At 41.7% G+C, this 17,353-nt stretch overlaps 1 protein-coding gene across 3 annotated transcripts in view; it reads right to left on the bottom strand.

Moving 5' to 3' along the window:
• Positions 1-17,353, bottom strand: part of CADM2 (cell adhesion molecule 2) — a 1,317,105-nt gene that overhangs the window by 1,263,147 nt on the left and 36,605 nt on the right. The window lies entirely within an intron of this gene.

The following is a 17,353-nucleotide window of genomic DNA, read 5'->3' as shown; positions in this document are numbered from 1 at the left end:
CTCCTGCCTGACATTCACATTATAGAATATAGTTAGCATATCATACACCCAGGGGTGAACCTAGCTTTTATGCCGCCTAAGGCGGACGACAGAGAGCGGACGGGGCGGCCTTAGCAGGCAGAGAGCAGGCAGGGAGAGGACCTGCTCTCTGCCTGAGCATCAGGGGAGGCCGGTGGAGCAGTGCTGCATCCACAGGGCCTCCCCAATCCACCGCTTGCTTCCCGTGCTGGGCTGTTGAGACGGTGATGCTAAACCAGTCCAGGACAGCTTGTCCTGGACTGGCTTAGGTCAGCAAAAATGCCGTCCCCCTCCCCCCGGGGGCCCGGCATAGCGCCGCCTGAAGCGGTTGCTTCAGGTCCCCTCATGGGAGGTGCGGTGCTGCATACACCAAAACTAACTGCACTTATTGCTTGGGAACAGTGGGGGCTAGAGAAAAATTACAACTTTTATTGGACATCTTTTAACTAGCTAAAAACCACAAGGGGTATTACTATGGTGTTACTAAGGTATGGTTGAAAAAACACCCAAGACGAAGTTACATTCTGATACTGTCCTCTTCCTTGGTCAATCAGAAATGGATGTTACTCAAACGTGTTACTCCCAAAACATACAGTCATTGCATACAGTACAAACATACAGTACCAATGCACTCCGAGACTCAAACACAACAAAACTTCTACGGATCTTTATGAGATAGGAAAAAGGTTCGGTAGAAGTAATGGCCTTCTTACCCAACCTCAATCATACATATTCTCTCACATCTCCACCGCAGGCAATCTCCACTCCATCCATATCTCATCACATTAATGATCACAGTGTTAGGTCTCTTGAATACCCAGGTCTAGTTCTCGGCCCTTCCCCCAACGTACCCATACAATACAGAACAGTCTGATGTGTATGGGGACATCCCAACTTCCGACGGCAGAAATTCAATCTTTTGGTTCTTCGAAGAGATAAGTCAAGACAGTAGCTTATCCCCCTCCTCCACACCTTCGAGAACACAAGCCTACTCTACATTACCCATCTGATTCAGGATGCGTATGGGGTCAGTCCAACTTGCATTTATATAGGGCTAGATTTAGACCCATAAAAATACGGTTGTGGAAATGGTGGTCCACTTATTTTCCAATAAACTCCGTAAATTGTTCAATACTAGGATTGATATAGTCTAGCTACTGTCATTTCTCAGACCTTCTAAGGCGTAAAACCGTCATCAGGACTTCGGTGATAGGATCAAGCGGTCAGAACATTTCCACCATAGTGGCACACGGTGCCATCTCAGCTTCCGATAAGCAATCCATTGTTTCCACAGCTTTGTCTCTTAAGCTAATGGGTTGGGTGTTGAATATTCATTTTGCTCTGTTGTTGAGGCCACATATCACCTGAATATCCTAAGCTATAGGTCTGTATCTCCCCCCTAATGCTTCATCATTAATTATAGAATGAGTTAAGTAGACGAAGGTGGAAAAAAGACACCGGTCCAACTTATAATTCCACTTACGATTCTTCACAAGGCTAAAACAATTTCCAGTGGTCTCATATGGGTGGGGGAGGTAATAGACTCTCCAACTCTACATGGAAATAAGGGTAAATTACTAGATCAATAATCCATCTCCTGTAATCTAATACCCGTTATACCTCTCAAGACAAGTATCCAGGCCCTTCAACTCCTTCAACCAATCAATCACCATAACAATGTATATGAGGGAGTTCCACAGCATTACTCTTACATTAAAGAATCTCAATCTATGGTGGTGAAGTAGACCTGGTGGACGGCCCTAGTCGTATGCTTCAGGCCTTGATATCTATAGATCATTAGACACATTTCTATAGTGTTCAGTCCTTTATCTGCACATTGTACGTAGATCATATTTATCTATCTAGTATTGTATAAACTCTCTGTGTGACTTGATCATTGGGCTCAGGGGTCATTTTCCCCATTTGTAGATTATGGGAGTAACTGTATCTGTTTTTTCCATTTTTTGTCCGACGGCCGCCATACACATTACACTAGTGTCAATACGTTTATTAATGGGAGAAAATATTTAAAAAAAATATTGGACATGTTGAATTTCTTATGCTTTGTTAGGCCTAGTTCACATCTGCGTTTGGTATTCCTTTCAGGGAGTCCGCTTGGGGAACGGATTACTGAACGCATTGACAAGCGGTGAGCTCATGAAAGCACACGGACCCCATAGACTATAATTAGGTCATATGTGTTCCCTGAGTCATGCGGAGAGGAAAGTAGTTCATGAAGAACTTTTGTCTCCACAAGTTCTGTGAGGACACTGCGCCGAAAACACGCGGACACTATTATAGTCCATGGGGTCCATGTGCTTTCATATGCTTGTCAATGCATTCGGTATTCTGTTCAGGGGTTCCCAAGTGGGCCATTCTGTATTCCGTTCAGGGGTTCCCAAGTGGACTCCCCGAACATAATACCGAATGCAGATGTGAACCAGGCCATAAGGTGTATGGCAGTGACGTAAAGCATATGTGAACCAAACATTAAGGTATATGGCAGTGACTTATTTCACTCTCTTTACTGATCCAAGCCTATGTGTATAAGGAGATTAGTCAAACAGGCATCTGGCCAACAAGTTTTGATGCAATATGTTCAGCTTTAGTAGACCATGGATGAATGATATTCATGTACACACACATGCAGGCACATCTTATTTCTGCTCTCTTTCTCTCTCTCTCTCTCTCTCTCTCTCTCTCTCTCTCTCTCTCTCTCTATATATATATATATATAGTGTCCATATGTATGAAATCCTATTTAATTCACTCTCAGGACAATACAGATCTTTACTTATTGCACTACGGATACATAGACTATTTGATAAGTATTGATATTTTGTATCTGCTTGGAGTGTACAGTCTACTATAAGGATCTATAACTCCAGTAGCACAAGGCCATATATTACACACAGAGCCTTACGATGACCCGTATGGCTGTACACTACAAGGCCGATCCCGATGATCCCACCTCTTAGATTATCGGACGCTGTTTCAGTGTTTCTATATATATGTTGTATTATTAGGTGAAGCAAATCTAAACTCAGCATCGCTCTAATGTACTGAATGTTCTTGAAGAGAAAATTCATTTAGAATTGGATATGGCAGGAAAACAGCATGCTCATAGCACAAGCACGATGTGTGTAATGTTAACTGGAGCTCTCACAGTGACATGGAGAGCAGCGCACATTATAAATGAAGTAAAGCCCCTGGGCACAGAGGACATTAGCAGGCCGCTTTAGCATAATCAGGACTTGTCTAACCACACCTTTCTCCCGCAGTCGGCCTGACCTCGCCGCTTCAGCCCTGATTTAGGAGAATTAATCCAGAACACCTGCAGTTGATAAATTGTCTCTGCAGTTCTGGCTTTACGAGAGACACTTGTCTCAGGGATGTGTACGCCACGAATTAAAGGAACATCGCAGGAAATGAACTGCGACAATGTTTTGGTCTTACTGATCTAATCCTAATTGGCCTTTTGGGATTTGGTTTGTACATACAAGGCGAAGGAGATGAGTGAAGGTGAAGCTTTCATGACCCGTAGAGTGCAGAGCCTCATGACCCGAATAGTGACCTGACGGGTTTGCAATCTGCAATGGGCCCCATCTATCCTGTGCCATTTAGAATAGTGATATATTTAATTGATATATTTAATGTAGCATAGGGAGCTTTGGGGCCCGGTTAGTGATTGCACCTCTGCACCCGCTATAGCTCAGCTCCTGGTAGAGATTCTCCCAAATAATATATATTTTTACAGGCTTAAGGTGTCCATTTTGCATTGCCAAAAGCTAACCTTAAGGTTAAGGCCCCACGTAGCAGCTACATAGTAACATAGCAGATGAGGTTGGATGACGACATCAGTCCATCAAGTCCAACCTACAACCCCTATACAGTGTTGATCCAGAGGAAGGCAACCAACCCCATGAGGCTCATGCCAGTTGCCATTATAAGGTGAAAAAATTCCTTCCCAACTCCAACTTGGCCTCAAGAGCTGTGGGAATAACCATTGTCGCAAAGCATCAGAGTTTTTCCCACAGTACCTTTCACAGAAAGTGACTTTCTGCTTCCATTATACTTATAGGGCTACCAATGTGTTTCCGTAGGTATAATTGATATGCAACGAATTCCAAAATTGCAATGGTTTTGGAAATCGCAGCATAAATTATGAATGGGATTTGTTAGAATCCCATCCACCTTGCAGTGACTGTAAAATGGTGCGGTTTTTTTTCTGCAGCCAATCCGTGGCATTTATACCAAGTGGGGTCCTGGACTAAAGGGGTTATCCGGGACTTTGATATTGATTGATTTGGCCTTTTCATGATTGACCATGCATGGGGCTGTACATTGTATATTGGATGTGCTTAGTACTCCATTCAAATGGGACTGAACTGCAACATGACCATGTGACATGATGTCACTGGCCTAAGAAGAGGAAGAGAAGTTCAGCTCACCTTATGACCGGGGGTCTATTGTCCCATATAGATCAGTAGCATTAATAAATAGAGATGAACGAGTAGTGTCCGATCGAGTAGGTGTTCGATCGAATACTACGGTATTCGAAATACTCGTACTCGATCGAACACTACTAGCTGTTCGAAGTTTAATGTTCGATGCAGAACCAGTGTTGATTGGCAGAATGCTATACATTCTGCCAATCAACGCTGATTCTTCTCTTACCTTTCCGAAGTCTTCTCCGCGCTGCGTCCCCACGTCTTCTTCCGGGTGGTATTCACTCTGCCTAGGCATCCGGCCTAGGCAGAGCCGACTGTGCATGCGCGGGCATGCACGCGCATACACGCGCATGCGCAGTTGGCTCTGCTCAGGCGTCGGGCCTGGGCAGAGCTGCACGCGCAAGCGCAGTCGGCTCTGCCTAGGCCGGATGCCTAGGCAGAGTGAATTCCACTCGGAAGAGGACGCGGGGACCCTGCGCTGGGAGAAGACTTCAAGCAGAATCCAGCACGACCGTCACTCGTGGACTTGGTAAGTATGATTTTATCGAATGTTGCCTACCCCTGAAACAAGCATTTCCCCCCATAGACTATATTGGGGTTCGAAATCCGTTCGAACAGTCGAACAGTGTGCGGCTGTTCGAATCGGATTTGGAACCTCGGACACTTTAGTGTTCGCTCATCTCTATTAATAAACCAAACCATTATACTTACCCAGAGATAAGTCCGATAAACCACATCAGACTCATCTCTGGTGCTCCATAGTTGGTGCTTTTTATTAACAGAGGGCTACTTAGGTTACTAAACCCTTGGCCAATATGCACCCATGGTTGGTTCCGTGTCCCAAATCTCCCCGACAGCTTCCCTTTAAATCAGGTCTCTATAGCACATACAGTATATAACATACAGTAAGTCACAGCCGTGAACACTACAACCAGCCATCAAACCTAAACTTCTTAATTATCTGCTAGCTGAATTGCTCAGTTGTCACGTAGTGTTATATGCATGATAGGAATAAAACATACAGAGCACGCTAAATTGTTCTGTTCACAGTTTTAGTGTTTTAGACATGTTAAACTGCATGAAAAATTCAATACACTCATTTCTATGGCGCTATTCCCACACGGTCAAGGCACAGCATGCTGCATTTTTATACATTCATTTACAGTTATCCACTTAATAAATTGAATTTGAGTCTGGGGAATGCATTAGAAATACCTAAATAAACATATGTATAATTTTTTAGTTTATTACATGCTGTTAAGAGACAAAACCACAGGCTCTGCAGAGTGTGTACACCATGTAGCAGCTGCAGAGCGGCATTAGTGTACCCGCACCATTCCCTACAGAATATTCTCACTGGATACATACACATTCCATAACATCTCTGTATAATACTATATTGCCGCGTAGGCGCAGTAGGACTTGCTTGTCTATTATTATAGATAAACAGGAGGAATCAGAACATATATGGCCGAGATTAAAGGGATATTCCTACCTGAAAAATGTTGTGGCAGATTCATATACAGTATTATACATGGGACCTCCACATATTGTATCGCTACACATACGTTCCGCCAAATGAGGTGGGTACATAAAACCCCAAATTGGATGGGGACGAGGCTGTGCAGGTACCAAGCCGTCTCCATAACTCAGATGGGAACATTGCTTTAGCCTAAGGCCCCACGTTGCAGAAACTCAGATTTTTGAGCCAAAGCCAGGAGTGGATTGAGCAGAGGAGAGAAGTATAAAAACTTCCTATATATCTCCTGTTACTTTTGTAGTCACTCTTAGCTTTGGCTCAAAAAACTGCAGCAATATCTGCAAGCAAAAAAGCTGCATTTCCGCAACACAGGGCCTCAGTCTAAAAGGGAGTCTGTCAACAGAACCAAGAATATCAACCTGGAGCCTGAAGATAGATAGGTTATGGTCACCTGAATCAAACTGTGTTTTCCCCTTGTGAATCGGTATCACATTTGCCAAGATGGCAACATGCAAATGAGCTCTTTGGAGCAACGAGAGTGTCACCATTGCTCCAAAGAGGTAAATCCTCATTGCTCCAAAAATCTCATTTGCATATTTGTAAAATCACCTAAATCTTGGCAACAGAGGAACTGACTCACAGCAGGAAACACTTTTTGATTCAGGTGACCCTAACCTATCTATCTGCTGGCTAGGTTGATACACTGGGGTCTGGAGATCCTAACCTATCTATCTGCGATGCTGACGTGATATGCTGGGTCTGGTGACAGTAACCTATCTATCTGCAGGGCTGGGCTGATATGCTGGTTCTGGTGACCCTAACCTATCTATCTGCGATGCTGAGGTGATATGCTGGTTCTGGTGACACTAACCTATCTATCTGCAGTGCTGGGGTGATATGCTGGGTCTGGTGACACTAACCTATCTATCTGCAGTGCTGGGGTGATATGCTGGGTCTGGTGACACTAACCTATCTATCTGCAGGGCTGAGGTGATATACTGGTTCTGGTGACACTAACCTATCTATCTGCAGGGCTGGGTTGACATGCTGGTTCTGGTGACACTAACCTATCTATCTGCAGTGCTGGGGTGATATGCTGGTTCTGGTGACACTAACCTATCTATCTGCAGGGCTGGGGTGATATGCTGGTTCTGGTGACACTAACCTATCTATCTGCAGGGCTGGGGTGATATACTGGTTCTGGTGACACTAACCTATCTATCTGCAGGGCTGGGGTGATATGCTGGTTCTGGTGACACTAACCTATCTATCTGCAGGGCTGGGGTGATATGCTGGTTCTGGTGACAGTAACCTATCTATCTGCGATTCTGGGGTGATATACTGGTTCTGATGACACTAACCTATCTATCTGCAGTGCTGGGGTGATATGCTGGTTCTGGTGACACTAACCTATCTATCTGCGATTCTGGGGGGATATGCTGGGTCTGGTGACACTAACCTATCTATCTGCAGTGCTGGGGTGATATGCTGGTTCTGGTGACAGTAACCTATCTATCTGCGATTCTGGGTTGACATGCTGGTTCTGGTGACACTAACCTATCTATCTGCAGGGCTGGGGTGATATGCTGGGTCTGGTGACACTAACCTATCTATCTGCAGTGCTGGAGTGATATGCTGGTTCTGGTGACACTAACCTATCTATCTGCAGGGCTGGGGTGATATACTGGGTCTGATGACACTAACCTATCTATCTGCAGGGCTGGGGTGATATGCTGGTTCTGGTGACACTAACCTATCTATCTGCAGGGCTGGGGTGATATGCTGGTTCCGGTGACACTAACCTATCTATCTGCAGGGCTGGGGTGATATGCTGGTTCCGGTGACACTAACCTATCTATCTGCAGGACTGGGGTGATATGCTGGTTCTGGTGACACTAACCTATCTATCTGCGATTCTGGGGTGATATACTGGTTCTGATGACACTAACCTATCTATCTGCAGGGCTGGGGTGATATGCTGGCTCTGGTGACAAACTCCCTTTAACCTCTGCCACTAGTCTGACCACCACAAGAATTAAGATCAGTGAACAGAAATGATATGAAATAAATCTGTTATTCTATTAGAATCCACTTTCTACAGAATTCTGTGTGTAACAGTAACAGCAACGTTGTATATTTGGCTGATTATTCTAAGACTGATTTTCGGTCTTCATAGGTGATTATCCAGAAATACCATGAGATTGGTAAATCCAGACTCCGGTCACAACTTAACAACATCTTTGCATTATAAATTAATTATTGCCAACCTGGCTCTGCGCTCTCGTGAGAACGGCTTACACGGAAATCTTCCAAGATTTAATTTTCTGTCAAGATTTAGAAATAATTCATGTCAAAATCTAGTGGTTTGACTCAAATCATGAAGAATAATCTCAAGTGTAACCAGAACTGCTTAAACGGTGACACATTCTACTGGGTGGTTAGAACTGTCTTAAAGGGGAAGTGACTATAATATTACGGTATATCTAGTACTGTATACCTATTTACTATCTCTTACTATTATATTGTGTCTATGTCGCCACCTGAACAAGCAGACAAGTTATTGTGGACAAATTTTACGTATTTAGTGATGAAATTGGTCAAAATCTTCATTTTTTCTTGGAAAAAACTCAATACAATACTGGAACATGCTAGCAAAACTATTGACAGGCTGCAATTCACATCACGACCACTTGGTGACCACACAGAGACAAATATAGGAAAGACGTCTCAGGACAGAGTATCACAAAACTGATCCTCTTGCACAACCCATCTAGGAATATGTTGTGCAAGAGGATCAGGACCCGTCTGTAGTGACTATAACAACCCCCCAATATCCATTCACATAAGTACATGACTAGCAAAACTCTTGACAGGCTGCAATTCACATCACAACCACTTGGTGACCCCATAGAGACAAATATAGGAAAGACGTCTCAGGACAGAGTATCACAAAATTATATACATGTGTTTTGTTAAAAAACTGATCCTCTTGCACAACCCATCTCGGAATATGTTGTGCAAGATGATCAGGACCCATCTGTAGTGACTGTAACAACCACCCAATATTCCGTCACATAGGTACATGACTGTGCAAAGTAAAAAACCAAGATACATAACACCACTAAGGCTCCTTGCACACGACACACAATTATTTGTGTAGAAGGAACGTATCAGCTAAAAGTTCTGTGATCGCAGCAGCTTTGGCAGTAAACAGTTTCTTTTTCTCTCTGTCTGTGAAGTGTTTTTCAGAGGTAAGAGGTGACAAGTATAATGTGAGCTTTCAGGTCTGTAGAGATTTGCAGCCAAAAAGGATTCATAAGGACCTGTGAAGTTTTTATTTATTTATTTTTACTGGAGCTACACTTCATGTATCCAGCCGTCTATGGAAAGGTCACTATATTTTGTTTTGGGCACAGTGAAAATACTCTAGAATTTTTGAGGAATATTGTTAGCCAAGGGGAAGTGTGAAATTTTCAGTAATACAAAAAATAGTACATATATATACATAATGGTAAGAGTTTCCTATACATTACTATTGCTATAGCTGCCTTCTGTGCATAAACAGCAAATAGCAAAGGGATGGAGGAATTTTGCTACCCATAATCCCTCTAACTAATGAGTACAAACCATCTCTTAGGTCAACAGTCTTCAACCTGTAGCTTGGGAGCCACATGGGACTCACAACCGCCATCTATATGGCTCGCCATGGAAGCCCTCAGTTATGGCCTTAAAGAGGACCTTTCACCACCTCCACCAATTCAAGTTCTTAGCATCTGCTAATAGGCGCTGCTCCACGGTTTCCAGAACAGTTGGAATTTTCTTTCTAGTCCCAACTGTTCCTGAGTAACAAGCGCAGGTAGTTTGGTGCCTGACGTGCTATGTAAGCTCTGTGTTGTCAGAAGGGGCGGTGTCAGGCAGGGGGTGTGATTCAGAGCTCCAATCAGAGGCAGCCAGTGTCAGAGCTCAGAATCACACCCCTTGTCTGCTCCTGCCTGACACCCCCCTCCTGACAGTACAGAGACTAAATAGCATGTCAGGTACCAAAACTAACAGCACTGATTACACAGGAATGGTGGGGGCTAGAGAAAAAAATTCCATTTGTGCCTTATGCCTGAATCAGTGACACAGCGCCTAGTAAATGATGTAAAGAGCTGGACTTTATGGAGGTTATGAAAGGTCCTTTTTAAATACTAGTTAAAATAGGACATAAAAACTGACAATGTTGAAAATTAATCCAAAATCACAGCAGTGTCAATTTAGATGGTATAACATAATATATATATATATATATATATATATATATATATATATATATATATATTATTTTTTTTACTTAGTGTGACTCACAGTGAACAAAAGGTTGGAGACTTATGTCTTAGGTTATATTCAGATGGTGCAGTCAAATCACCATTTTCATGGAGTTGGTCAAATGTGGGCATCAATGGCAAACAGTGGATGGTACCCAATGGAAACCCTATTCCTTGCTATCATTAGTATACAGAGTATAAGCAAACAGGAGTTTATCACTGTGGGCATATTGGGATTACCAGCTGTATACCCAGAGCCATCAGAATATATTAGAACTAGATAATCTTGGATTTGTTTATCCAGCCTATAGGGATACGACATGTATCATCCAGGTTCCTAGGTTTACCAATCAGGAGTGGGGGATGGGATGACAGTATTAAAACATAATAGATCATAAAATATACCAGGGCTAACAAAACCTATTCCCAGAGCGGATGAGAAATCCTGCCCTGATTAGGAAATCCGGCCAAAATAGGACTTAGATCACAACAAGTACTTTATAAATTTTCCCTAAATTTCGGGTTGGTTTGAATCCAAGATTTATGAGGTTAGATATCATTATTGTACTCTGCGGTCTCTTCATTTGCCAACGTAAAATAATTGGAGACTAAGGAGCTATCTATCTATCTATCTATCTATCTATCTATCTATCTATATCATATCTATCTATCTATCTATCTATCTATCTATCTATCTATCCATCTATCTATCTATCTATCTATCTATCTATCTATCTCCTATCTATCTATCATCTATCTATCCTTCTATCTATCTATCTATCTATCTATCTATCCTTCTATCTATCTATCTATCTATCTATCTATCTATCTATCTATCCATCCATCCGGGGGACCAATGAAATGGCCACTGTATGGGGGGGAACAGTGACGGGGCCACTGTATGGTCTTCACTGGTCCCTCATTTAGCAGTATTAGATCATTACTCACCTGTATGCTCCCCAGTCCCACTCTGTCTCCCTGCTCCGGGGGCACTATTGTAACATCATATGCACCCAGAGAAGGAACAAGCAGTAGGCACCAGAGAGAATAAAGGTGAGTTTTTACAACTGGATTGACAGAACCGAGGAGATCCAGGCTGCATTCTCTTACTGCTTCCTGCTCCTGCTCACGGCTTCCTTTTCCCTCTTCAGCCTTCAATGGGACCTGTACGGCACACATCAGGTTGCAATGATGTAACGTGTGGCACATGGGGGCCCTCTGGTGCCTGAAGAGGGAAGAGGAGACCGAGAGCAGGAGCAGGGATCGGTAAGTTAATAGGGGATGTTACTGGGGCCTGTTAAAAAAAGGAGTGGGGAACTGGTATGGCTGCATTTGGCCCCACAGGCTGGACTTTGGATATGCTTGATCTATAGTATCTATCTATCTATCTATCTATCTATCTATCTATCTATCAATCATCCAGATATCTCATATCTATCTGTCTATTTATTTATAAATGGTCTCCATCTATGAATCTATCTATCTATCTATCTATCTATCTATCTCAAGTCTATCTATCTCCTATCTATCTATCTATCTATCTATCTCTCATTATCTATCTATCTATCTATCTATCTATCTATCTATCTATCTATCTCATATCTATCTATCTATCTCATATCTATCTATCTATCTGTCTATCTATTATCTATCTAACTATCGTATCTATCTATCTATCTCAAGTCTATCTATCTAACTATCGTATCTATCTATCTATCTCAAGTCTATCTATCTAACTATCGTATCTATCTATCTATCTATCTCATATCTATCCATCTCCTATCTATCTATCTATCTATCTATCTATCTATCTATCTATCTATCTATCTCTCATTATCTATCTATCTATCTATCTATCTATCTATCTATCTATCTCATATCTATCCATCTCCTATCTATCTATCTATCTATCTATCTATCTATCTATCTATCTACAGTATCTATCTATCTATCTATCTATCTATCTCATATCTATCTATCTATCTATCTATCTATCTATCCATCTCCTATCTATCTATCTATCTATCTATCTATCTATCTCATATCTATCTATCTGTCTATCTATTATCTATCTAACTATCGTATCTATCTATCTATCTATCTATCTATCTATCTATCTATCTATCTATCTATCTCAAGTCTATCTATCTAACTATCGTATCTATCTATCTATCTATCTATCTATCTATCTATCTATCTATCTATCTATCTATCTCTCTCTCATTATCTATCTATCTATCTATCTATCTATCTATCCATCTCATATCTATCTATCTATCTATCTATCTATCTATCTATCTATCTATCTATCTATCTCTTTCAATAGCTTTCTTTCTACTGACTCGAAATATAATAACCACAAACAAAATTAAATTTCCTAGAATATAATTAGTTTTAACACTAAAAGCAGAGACTGTCCATAACCAATTTGCAGTTAGCACTCCAGTCACATATATTACATCAATCAATTGCAGCAAATTATGAGGTTAAGTTGACAGTAATGAATTCCATGTTGTGTCTGTTCATGTTAATGCACTTACAGTTCTTTCTGCAACAAACGAGAAACTCTGCCAAAATCACAAACTCCCACCACACCAACACTCCCCATGGACATAACTTAATTTTATCTGACATTGGCAGCCTATGTAACACCAAAGGCATTTATGTAAAGTGTAAACTGGTGCGGGCCAACGGCTGGAGGTGAAGACGATGGAATATTGCCCTGTATATTTTTATGTCTGATTTTTTTTATGGTTTTTGAGATGTCCGTGACATGAGGCTTTAATGTGGCTTAAAGAGGAAGATAATTTTTTATCCCGAGCCCTCGGTGTGTCTTTAGTCTGGGAAAAAAAGACGATACATCTTAGGCTGTCATTTTATTAATTTCAATTTTGTTTGAGCAACAGAATTATTGAGACTAAAAGACTTTTGCCTCTTGGTAGTCGGTATGATGGATTGTAGCGTCGCGTTTTGGGGTCGGACTCTCAAGCTTTGTAATAGCTATTCTCACTGGGAATGTAGAGATGAGGAAGTCTGCTGCAGACTTTAACTGGCCGATCAGTGCAAGCAAGGCTGAGCGGCCCGGGTCGCGTCTTAGAGGCAGTGTTCTTACTAGGTTATTTGTCACGTTGCTTGGGATGGTTCGGAGACTTGGAGGAGCAAATGCACTTCAACCGATAGCTTAAAAGAAAGTAAAAGGAATCCGTCAAGAGGACAGAGACCCTAATAATGCCAAAACGAAGGCTGCACTTGATCCCTACAATGTCATTTGGGGTAGGAAGCAGGAAGTATCACTACAGACTGTAAGGCCCCCTGCAGACAATCGTGGGGAAGGTCAGTGGCTAATCAGGTATTTCACAGATAGAACACGGACCCATTCTTTTCGATGGGCCTGTACACAAAACCATGATCGTCACAGTCCTGTGTGTTGGCCAAATCAGATAGAATTGGTCCTATTCCTGTCCTATTTTGCGGGCCATGACTCCTATCCATCTAATGAAAGGAGCCACAGAAGCATGGCCCATTCACGGGTGGCACATGTGGACATCCCCGTGTAGACCATGCTTTTAATACATGGCAGGTTGGTTGCAACCAGCTTTACCCCTCATTCACATCTGCATTGGTATTCTGCATGGGGACCCCCCCCCCCCCAGAATACCAAACGCAATGTACAGTAAAAGCACCCGGATCCCCATAGACTATAATAGGGTCCATGTGCTTGCCGCCAGATCTCTGCACAGAACTTGCAGACAGGCGAGTAGTTCACAATCTACTTTCCTGTCCGCATGATTCATGCCCGCAAGCACACGGACCCCGTTATAGTCTATGGGGTCCGGGTGCTTTTACTGCACACCGCTTGCAATTGCTTTGGTATTCCATTCAGAGGGCCCCATGCAGACTCCCCCGGACAGAATGCCAACGCAGATGTGAACCAACCCTAAGACTGAGCTTTCTTGGGCCCATCAGATAAAATTATTCTCGTGGTCAGGCTTACAACAACCCCTAGGAACTAGACCATAAGACCATAGTACTGGGGCTGTGGAGTTAGAAGACTAAACTACTAATTTTGACTCCTTTACTTTTCCACTGTCCGACCCCGACTCCTTTCTAGGTAGCCATGATCAATCGAAAGCAAAAAAGCTCCACTAATTTGCAAAAAAGCTTTGAGAAAATTTGTATGAAAGTAAATATATGACAAACCATGCCTCTAATTAATGATACTATATTGCTAATTGGATAATATAATTTAGAATAAACTTTTTTTTCTGACTACGACTACCGAAACCGACCGTCACATATACACACACCTGCCTGAAACATTTGCACACCACTGTATGAAATCCTCTATATTTGCACATTTAAGGGGTTAAATGGTTTGCTGGAGATCGCCGTTGCTAACCTGACACAATGATATACTATATTCTTAGCAGCCGCCTTGAGGAGCTTTATAGTAGTTTCTACTTCAATGATCTTTTGTCTCATTTGAAAACAATTTCCTTTTCTTTTACAATTTCCTTCTTTTTCCTTACCTTTCCTTGACTTGTTTTCTATAACTGGGCGACCTGTAAACAAGGTAAGACAATAGGCGGCCTGTCTGACTACAAGAGCGGATTCTTCTACAATGTAACAATGTGGCAGCAATGACTTCCAGCTCCCACACAACACGATGTGGGGCTCTGTCTATGCTAAACAGATTACAGAACCAGGACCTCCTATTGATTCTGCTTTTCTCAGTAAGATCAGGGCCTTGAAGTCTTGTATGATGGATTACAGCCTCATATTTTGGGATAGCAGCCTGAATTTCAATAAACGGTATTACAAGATAGATTAAACTATACTTATCATTCTGGGGTTTTTTTTCTACATAAGTCCAAAATCTATTTTTTTTTTAGTACAATCTACATCATTTTCAAGGAGACACAGGAAGGCAGTGCTAGCTGTACATACACAAGTTACGGAAAATACAAGGAGGTACTGGTGCCCGACAACTATACAGGGAACAGAGCGACTGTATTCAACTCCATGTGGTTTATAATATGGACGTTGGAAGTGGCCACTAGTAAACACCCTCCCCTTCCTGACCGATCACAAATTTTATGAAATATCCTAAGGATAAGCTATAAATTAAAAATGACAGGCCAACCCCCTTAATAGAAGAAGGATAGTCTTTGATTACATCATCTCTAAGGGCAAATAGGGTGGCAGTACTATCTGTATCTACATCATTTACAGGAAGAGACAAGAAGGCAGTACTATCTGTACCTACATCATTTACTGGAAGAGACAAGAAGGCAGTACTATCTGTACCTACATCATTTACAGGAAGAGACAAGAAGGCAGTACTATCTGTACCTACATCATTTACTGGAAGAGACAAGAAGGCAGTACTATCTCTATCTACATCATTTACAGGAAGACACCAAAAGGCAGTACTATCTGTATCTACATCATTTACAGGAAGAGACAAGAAGGCAGTACTATCTGTATCTACATCATTTACAGGAAGAGACAAGAAGGCAGTACTATCTGTACCTACATCATTTACAGGAAGAGACAAAAAGGCAGTACTATCTGTATCTACATCATTTACAGGAAGAGACCAGAAGGCAGTACTATCTGTATCTACATCATTTACAGGAAGAGACAAGAAGGCAGTACTATCTGTACCTACATCATTTACTGGAAGAGACAAGAAAGCAGCACTATCTGTACCTACATCATTTACTGGAAGAGACCAAAAGGCAGTAATATCTTTACCATACCTGCATAACTTACATAGAGAGACAGAGAGGTAGTTTGATATGTGATGTGATGTGAGGAGGGTTTGGCTGCATTGGGGATCAGGAGCTTTGGGTTCTCTACCCAATATGAGGAAACCAATACTTTGAATGATACATTTTAGTTGGGAGGTCTGGTACAGATATTGAACAGGATCTTCAGGTTATACCTTTGTCCACATTATTTAGAGGAAGAGACATCAAAGCAGTAATATCTGTGACACTAAAAAATAGTAATAACTGTGTCTGCAGGGGTGAGCTATAGGAGGTGCAGAGGTAGCAATAGCTACCAGGCCCTAAGGGGCCCAAAAGTCTCTCTGCAATATAAGAAGACACCAGTATTATAGATATCATATGGTACATGCAGACGGTTTTGCAGATTTTACATTGCAGCCCGGACGTTAAGCCTCTATGTGCCTACATGTTTTACATGGGAATAGAGGAGCGCAGTGCTAACTGTGCATACAAGTTACCAAAAAAGACAAGGAGCTAGTATTATGTGTTCCTACATTATTTATAGGAACCAAAAAGTAAAGCAGTAGTGTTTCTACAAACACCATTCGTAAGGACAGGTTACAGTACTATCTGTACCGACCTCATTTACACAGAGACAGTGGTAGGATAAGTCATCAGTATCAGATACTGTAACCCACACAGATAAGCAGTTTTTTTCACTGTGTACTGCAACTCTACTCTTACTCAACTGACCCCGCACCAATTTGATACAGTATCAAAATCTGACATTTATATCTACAACATTTAAATGAAGAGACAGGGAAGAAGTACTATCTGTGCCAACAATATATTACTTGTAGAGAAAATGTCTGAGGTTTGTGTACAGCATTTACTCTACAGGAAGATTGGAAGGCAGAAGCAGAACTATTATCTCTGTACTTTCACTAAGTCACTTTACAGTCACATGATCTTTTGCTGTGCAGCGGAATCCTACAATCCTAAAAAAAAAATCAGTTTTACGCTAAGACCAGAACAACAGATAGATGGACCGCAGAAAAAGCGGTTAGAAACTGTGGAATGATTTGAGTATGAGTATCAGTATCAATGTGTGTCTGTAACCCTACTGTTAACCCAAGGTCCAGGACATATAGCTAAGCTGGAAATTTCCTTAAAGTGCTTAATATAAATGTCACACATGACATTTATATTCCTTTATCCGTTCAGCCATTATTCCTTGCTCATTAATTCACACAAATATTCTCAGCAGAAGTCTATTTTCAAGCTAGCAGAGATGGATGGATGGATGGATGGATGGATGGATAGATAGATAGATAGATAGATAGATAGATAGATAGATAGATAGAT

The sequence above is a fragment of the Leptodactylus fuscus genome, chromosome 2, assembly GCF_031893055.1.
Source record: "Leptodactylus fuscus isolate aLepFus1 chromosome 2, aLepFus1.hap2, whole genome shotgun sequence".
Taxonomy (NCBI): Eukaryota; Metazoa; Chordata; class Amphibia; order Anura; family Leptodactylidae; genus Leptodactylus; species Leptodactylus fuscus.
Note: the sequence above shows the minus strand (reverse complement) of the source record. Positions and strands in the feature narration are given on the sequence as shown.